Source organism: Gavia stellata, chromosome 10 (assembly GCF_030936135.1).
Source record: "Gavia stellata isolate bGavSte3 chromosome 10, bGavSte3.hap2, whole genome shotgun sequence".
NCBI lineage: Eukaryota > Metazoa > Chordata > Aves > Gaviiformes > Gaviidae > Gavia > Gavia stellata.
Genome location: NC_082603.1, coordinates 6,394,688 through 6,402,156, shown reverse-complemented (window position 1 = coordinate 6,402,156; position 7,469 = coordinate 6,394,688).

The window sequence follows — 7,469 nt, the reverse complement described above, 5'->3', positions numbered from 1 at the left end:
GGGAGGCGTGCGTGGCCCCGGCCACCTCCTTGCAAATCGGTTCTTCAACACAAAATGCATCAATTCTCCCTGGAAAACCTCAGCAAGGATAAGGCAGGGAGAAATTCACCCTGCAACGGCCTCACTAGTGCTACCCTTTGGAGAAAGAGCCATGCTCCGAGCAAGGATGGGAGGACGACCCCCGTGAATATCCAGTGGGGCTTTTACCCAGCTCCCTCCGGCCAAGGTTTACATCCCTCTGACATTTGCTTTCCGTTAATACAAAGCCACAGGGTGGGACCACTCGCCGCCCACAGCGATTAAGCAAGAGGCAGGGGCTGTTTGCCGATGGGTGCTGCCACCGGCCCTCGCCAAGTGCCAGAGCCGGGAAGGGGAGCGCAGCCCCGCCAGCCCCGCACAGCATAAATCCCAGCTTGAAAACACCAGCGAGCGTTTTGCAACTCTCGCCGGCCAGCTGCACCGCGCCACAGAGGAGGGAAGAAAAGCCCCGGTTCCCTCCCCTGCCTGTCCTTCCGTCCCTCCTGCCTTCCCATGGGAGCAGTGCCTTCCTCCGGATACGGCTCCTCCCGGCCTCTCCGCCGTGCCAAGGGTCCACGGGGTCAAATATTCCCTCCAGAGCAAGCAGGCAGCCCGAGAGGGCTCTGCCCCCCCACCCACTCCGCACCCTTCCTTGGGGACTGCCAATGCGCTCAGCCCTGGTTCGGGGGCAAGATTGGGGTCCGGGGATTTCGCCCTCGCCCCAGAGAGGTGAGGGTGGCCCATTGCCCCTTGCGTGTCCCCCATCGTTGATGTTGCACTCCGGCTCCCGTAAAACGCTGCCCTGGGCCGGTGCCGGGTGACAAAACACATAAATTCCTCCCGTCTTGAAAAATAGCAGCCCCATTGCCATGGAGACATAACACTACGCCGCTCCCGCGGCCCCCCTCCGCCCAGCCGCAGCAAGGCAGGGATGCTCGGTACCCCCAGCACCGCACCGGCAAACCTGCCTCCTGCCCCGGCTCCTGGCTTGGCGCTTCCATCGCCTCACGCTCCCACCACCCCCGGCATGCCATGGGATGGAGGGAGCTGGGATGGGGGACCGCATGCGCTGGCAAAGCCCACCTGCCTGTGCTGCTCGGTGCCTGGGTTTGCAGGAATAAACCTGGGGAACTGAGCGGGATGCAGCCAGCGGGGATTTCTTTGCCTTCTGCGACTGAAACAGCCGCTTCCTCCCCCTCTTTTCTAGCGATGCTCCAGCCACGCTCTGGCTGCGACCCCCACTCCGTGAGGGATGGCACGGAGGGAGCCGCTCTTGCCCAGCTGCCTGTGCCACACTGCCTGCATCCTTCTGTTTGCTCGGGGAGGGGACTGGGGCACCACGGCGTGCCAGAACCCCACCCAGGGGCAATGGGAGCAGGCACCCGTGGGGCTCCCACAGAGCAGCCGTGGCATGGTACTAGGGCTCTTGCCTCTGCACCCCGCTCCGGACATACTCCCTCCTTCCTGCCCTCAATCCCCTTTCCTGCTTTTCCCAGCCCACCCTCCAGATTTCCGAGCGAGCCGCGTCCTTCCTGCCCTTCACAGCAGGGCTGGCGTGCCCCATCCACCCAGCCGGCCACCTACTTCCCCATTTCCCTCCGTGTTCTCCTTTCCCCGCAGACGCCCTCCCTGCCCCACACCTTCCGCTTCCCCTCTCGCTCTGCCTGACCCGGGGCCGCAGGGCTCTCTTGGCGGGGCGAAGCCCGGGGCTTGCCAAAGCAAACAGCGGCAGGAGGAGGAGGAGGAGGGCGGCCGAGGCCAGAGCAGGCAAAGGGCAGAGTCCACCGTGGGCAACACCGGCTTGCTGCTCCAGGGTGAGGAGCAGCTTTTTAAATGCTCCGGTGGGGGATGTCTCCGTGCACCCCAGAGCTCGGCAGGCAGCGGGTGTCGGAGGCGATGCCTTGGCTGAGTGGAGCCCAGGGATGCTGAGCGGCAAGCTGGGGGGGCGAACACCCTTTGCAGCTTTCCCCGTGTGGGGCTGGGGAGGGGGGGGCTGAGCTTCATAGGGTGCTGGAGGCCAAGGGAAAGCAGATCCGGGGCTTGAGTCTCCTGCAAGCAATTTATAGTGAGGTCTTTTCCTCCCACTCCACTCGCTGCCAGGAAAAGCAGCAGGAAAATATTTCCCTGGGAATTGTTTTTGTTCCTTCCTCTGTGTCTCTACGCATGAAGCTCTCCTCTGCCTTGGACATGCCTCAACCTGTCCCGAGGCTCAGATTAATCCCCGGCACCACCGGGGACGACAGCTGAGGTCAGACGCTGTCAGCAGAGGCGAGGAGGAGGAGGAGAAGGAGGAGGAAGAGGAGGAGGAGGAGGAGGAGGGGGGGGGGGGGGACGACACGACCTTCCCCCTAGGAAACCACACACGTTCCCAACCAGAGCAGCGAGCGTGAACAACAAGCAGCCCTGCCTGCTTCTCCAGAGCAGGAGGTCACCCTGCAACACGGCGGCACACCGGAGCATCCCGCACGGGAAGGCAAGCTCACTGCTGGCGGCGCAGGAGCAACGCAGCGGAGCCTAAAGCCTGGCTTAAGGGAAAGGCTGGGCTGAGCCAGGGTAGCTGCAGGCAGCAAATGCATCTGCAGCCAGGCAGGTCACAGCCTGGCAGTGCCTCCAGCAGCGCAGCTGCTCCACGTGGGTGCCCGAAAACAGGTCAGCAGCACCCGGTTACCTCCGCTCCTCCGCTGGCCTGGGAAAGGCCTGCCTGGCTTCCTTGGTCACAGATGCAGGAAAGCGAAAAAAGATGAACCGTCCCCCCCCCCGCCTGCACCAGAGAAGCAAGCCCTGCAGGCTGGGCCGGCCCAGAAGAGCCGCTCACGGAGCAGCTGTCTGCGGGCAGGTCTCGGCACCCCTGCCCGCCCGACAGGGAAGCCGGGATGGAGGGAAGGTGGGGAAATCGGGATGGAGGGAGAGCGCATCCACCACAAAGCCAGTCCTTCTGTGTGCAAAGTGCTCAACACCACCTCGGAGCAGCTGGGACAAGCTCAGGAGAGCTCAGCTCCAGTAAACGATGCTCTACAGCCCCTGCCCAGGCACTTTATACCTTCCTCTCATCCCGTTTTCCCCTCTACCTCGCGTGAGTGCTTGGGAAATACATGACGACCGACTATTTGCGTGCAGCTCCAAGCCCTTCCCTTCCCCTCTCCCCAGGCTCCATCTCCAATAAATCACCCCGCTGGGAGAGAGGGCCAGAGGAAACCAGAGGCACAAAACCTCAAACAGAGCTTTTCCCCCTCCTGCTCTCCCGAGCAGCTCTGCATTTCATTACGGCGGCCAGGCCAGCCCTCACCCAGCTGGGGAGAAGGAGGGGAGGGGGGGCCCTGCAGGGTTTGCATGTGGGGAGCAGAAATCACAACCAGAAGAGCAGGAGAAGGGAGTTGTTTGTGTTTGTCACCGCGTCTTGGCGCTCGCCTGGCCCCGACCCTGTCTCTGGGACCTGCGCTGGCCTGGAATAGCGCTCCTCCCTTGGGGTCCCTCTGTGCCAAGGCAGCTCCGGGCACCTTCCAGCCAGCTTCTCCCCCCACCAGCCACCCCCCCTCAGTTCTGACCCCTCTCGCTGCCCCGCTCCAGCCTTGCAAAGGTGCTTGGATCCTCCTTGGAAGAAGCCCCGGGGTTTTCTGCGAGCCTCGCCAGTGGGCTCAGCCCTGCCAGCAACCTTCGCCGCCTTCCCTCTCCCCCTGCGCAGCTCCCCCCCGGGCTGGGAGCCCCCTGCCCAGGCACACGGCAAGCCTGTCCCTGCCCGGGGAGAGCGGCAAGGACGAGCCCCCGCTCCCCTGCAAGCGCCCCTCACAGCCCTCGCCTTGCCCAGCCCGCTGGGGACCGGGGGGACCTCCCTCCACCCACCCTAAATATATATTGGCAGAGCACCGCCGGCAAGCACAGTACATTGGAGACAGATGCAAGCCCCGCAGCGGCGCGAGGGCTGGGGGGGGATCCAGACACGCCTCTAACCAGCCTCTGGAGCCATCATTTAAGCAAGAAGTACTGCGCCATAGTACTTCACCCCCTCTCCCACCCCAAAAAAAACCGCTGCCCTGGGGTTTAGCCCTTGGCAAAGCATCCCCCCTCCCCTCCAGGGCTGCTCCGGGGCCCCCCAGCTCCCCGCGGCTCCCCAGGCGGGGAGAGGCCCCAGCAGGCGTGCAGCCCCACGGCGCTGGCCTGCCTCCCTGCCTCCTTCCTCCCTCCCAGCAGCTCGCTGGATTCCTGAGCGCTGACACAGGATGCTACAGCAATGAGTGTGCAGCGCTTTTCCCCCCCTTCCCCTGCCCCAGGAGAGGAAGGACGGGCGGGTAAAGCCGGGTCGCATCAGGGCAGGAGGGAGCAAGAGCATCTGGAGTGAAATCCGGAGCCTCCTGCGAGCCCCGGCCCCTCGCTGCCCATCGCCTCCCAGCCCCATGGGCTTCCTCCGGCCTCCGGCTGGCGCCTGTCCCGGGCCAGACGTATGTCCATCCCTTTAAAGGCCGAGATGATTCACACCATTAACACTCCTTTATTGGCAAGAGCTGGTTTTAAGCCATTCCCTCTCTCCAGAAGGTATCCCTGATGCAAGCCGCAGCTCATCCGGCCGGAGCCGCAACCGGCGATCGCTCCTTGCTGGTTACAGCAGGAGAAAAGTGAAAGCCTGCCGCTCGCCCTCCTTCGCCAGCATCTCCCGGGCAGCCCCGCCACTGCGATCCTGGCTCCCTCCGTCGGCATCTATCCCATCCTCTGGCTGCGCTAAGGGATTTTCCCAGCACCTCTCCTCTCCCAGGCTCTCAGGGGACCTAATCTGAGCGGTGCGGGGGGAGCAGCAGCCCAGGCGAGCGCTTCCAACAGCTCGTTGCTATTATGGGAAGGTGAGGATCCTGCCATCTTGCCATTAAGTCATATCCTCCTCGACCCCGTGAGGTAGTTTCCATAGGAGTCACCCTCTCTTCCAAGTGATGGAAGTTTTTATTTTTATCTGGCTTATTTATGCACTTCTCTTCCCTCCATCGGCACTGGCCTGGGCAGCGGGGTTGGGTCATGAGCCCCTCCTCGAGCTCATTCCCCCTTCCTTGCTCAGCTGTCCCATCCCGTCACTCGCACCTCCGCAACAATCGAAAGGCAGCGCCGTGAGCAGAAGGAAAAGTCCAGGGCTTGAAGAAGCACAATGGAACAGATGAACTAAGGAAAACAATCCCTGTTTAGGTAAAAGCGATTATAGGAATAAAAAAAGACACCGGGGGAGGAAAAAAAGCAAAAGACCAGAAAAGTTGATTCAAAAAGTAACACGGCATGGCGATTACAGGTGGTTTTCAATTTGAGACTCGTTTTCCAGTGGAGGTGCAGACCCCTCTTCAACAAGCCAAAGCTCACTGGCAGCTACCTTGTTTCGGTTATTTTTTCCAGCCCCCTCAGCAGCAGCAGCCGCCCGCAGCTCCCCAGGGGCACGCGCGTCCCAGGGAGCAAACCCCACGCGTTATAAAAACACAGCCACAGCGACAAGCGAGGCACACGTTGGCACAGCAGAGACGGCTCCGGCAGCCGATGGAGCTGGACCGGGTCTTTCGGGGACACGGCACCGTGGTTACCAGCCGGTAAGTGAGAACTCGCTTACCCTCAGGTAGCTCCACGGAGAGGTCACGCCAGCCAGAGGGAGCTGCGTTGGCACCTCTGGGTAGTCTTTGCCGTATTTTCAGAGGCCAACAGCAATTAAGGCATTGCACAACTCCTCTCTGGAAGATAGAATAGATACGAGCGCCGCTGGTGATCTGTGCCAAAGGGAGGTTGCATCTTGTCTGCCTAGGGACACCAGGGCTGCACAAACCAACTGGACCAGATGCTCTTCCAGCGGTTGGGTGCCCAGAAAACCCTTAGACACACTGAGCTGCTCCTGATCCAACTGCATGACAGCCAAGAGGAGTGCCCCCATCCCATTTTGGCACTCGGAGCTGACTGCAAGCCCTAGGCAAAACCATCTGTTTCTACAGAGATGCTGTTGGCAAACAAGAAGCAGGACTGAAGCCCTCCCTCCCTCCCTCGGGAAGGAAACCGTGCTTGTACGGGCACAGGAAGCCGTTTCCGTCCCCCAGCCCAGCTTCTGACCCACGAGAGCAACCCATGCCCTCAGAGCAGCGTGCCACTTCCGCAAGGGAGCAGGAGGAGAGCTGGGGAGAAAGCCCTCCACAGCCACCCTCCTCCTCTCGCTGCCCTCCTCTTACTGGAGAGGCCCCAAGGTGACTTCGCCTCCCAACAGCCAGTTCGGGTTCTCCTGGAAAGCACTTGTACAAGTGAAGCAGGGACAGGCCCTTCCCGTCACCTCCCAAAGGTCATCAAGTGGAAAGAAATGTCTCATCACACGCCATTTCCTTGGTGTTGTCTACCAGACTAAAATTGTACGTCACCATCAAGTGCAGTTATCAAGAAAATTAAGACGGTAGGACTTTCGCTTTTATGTAATAAGGAGCTACTAACCTGTACACCAACTAGCAGAGCTCCCCCTAAGCCGCCCCCCAGCAGGCAGCTTCTCTCCCATCGCAAGTCCTCCCCAGTGCTCGGGGAGGACAGAGCCTGACACCTCCAGTTCTCACAGAAACAAGGTGTAAAAACTCCAGCCTGCAAGCCCAGCGCTCCCCCATCAGGGACAGCACCGCTTCCGGACGCGGGGCCTATTTCGGCCACGCCAGAGGAAGCGGAGAGCAGAAAGCTTCACGTTGGTCATCGCTCACCTCCCACCCGAGCTGAGCCCCCTGAGGTTCGGCCAGATAGCCCAGGCTGCGTTTCACAGCGCACAAACATCTTCCTGAACTCGCCAGAGATGCAATCCTCAGTTGAAAACTTCATTAATTAGGAGCAGAGAAGCCTCTACTGAATCTCCCAGCAAGGAGCAGGAAAAAAAAAATTCCCCCACAATTCAGTCTAATTACAGTGCCTCAGGGTGCTCCGGAGTCGCTGTGAAGCGGAGGCCAAACTTTCCTCCCCACCCCTAAGAGCAGGAACTTTAACCCAGTTATAGTTTTACTGATAATGAAAAAAGAAAAGCCCTGATATTCATCATTTTAGCTCGTCTGCAAGTAACAGCAAACATGAGACACTGAACAACACCTCTGGCAGAGCAGCAGCTGGGTGCGGGAAGGATCCGTTCGCACACCCCCAGCCCAGACCTTTGAGCAGGCGAAGCCGGAGGCCGGCCTTGCCACAGGGCCGGGACTGCGCCCAGCTGCTCTTCTGGGATTTAGCAACCGCTTTCCACCCACGGCTGGAGTGACTTTGCACATTAGGTACTTTCTGAGTAAGACCTCAAATGCCACGGCAACTCCGGCCCCGGGGAAGAGGCTGCGGCCAGAGGAGCGCCTGGAAGGGACTCCGGTCGCCCTGACAGAGGTTCCCTTTCTTCCCGGGCTCCCGGAGGAGCTGGACTCCAACCCACCCCAAGCCTCTGGCGAGGCAGGGTGGATCCAGCCACAGACATGCAGCAACCACACCCTGGCTGC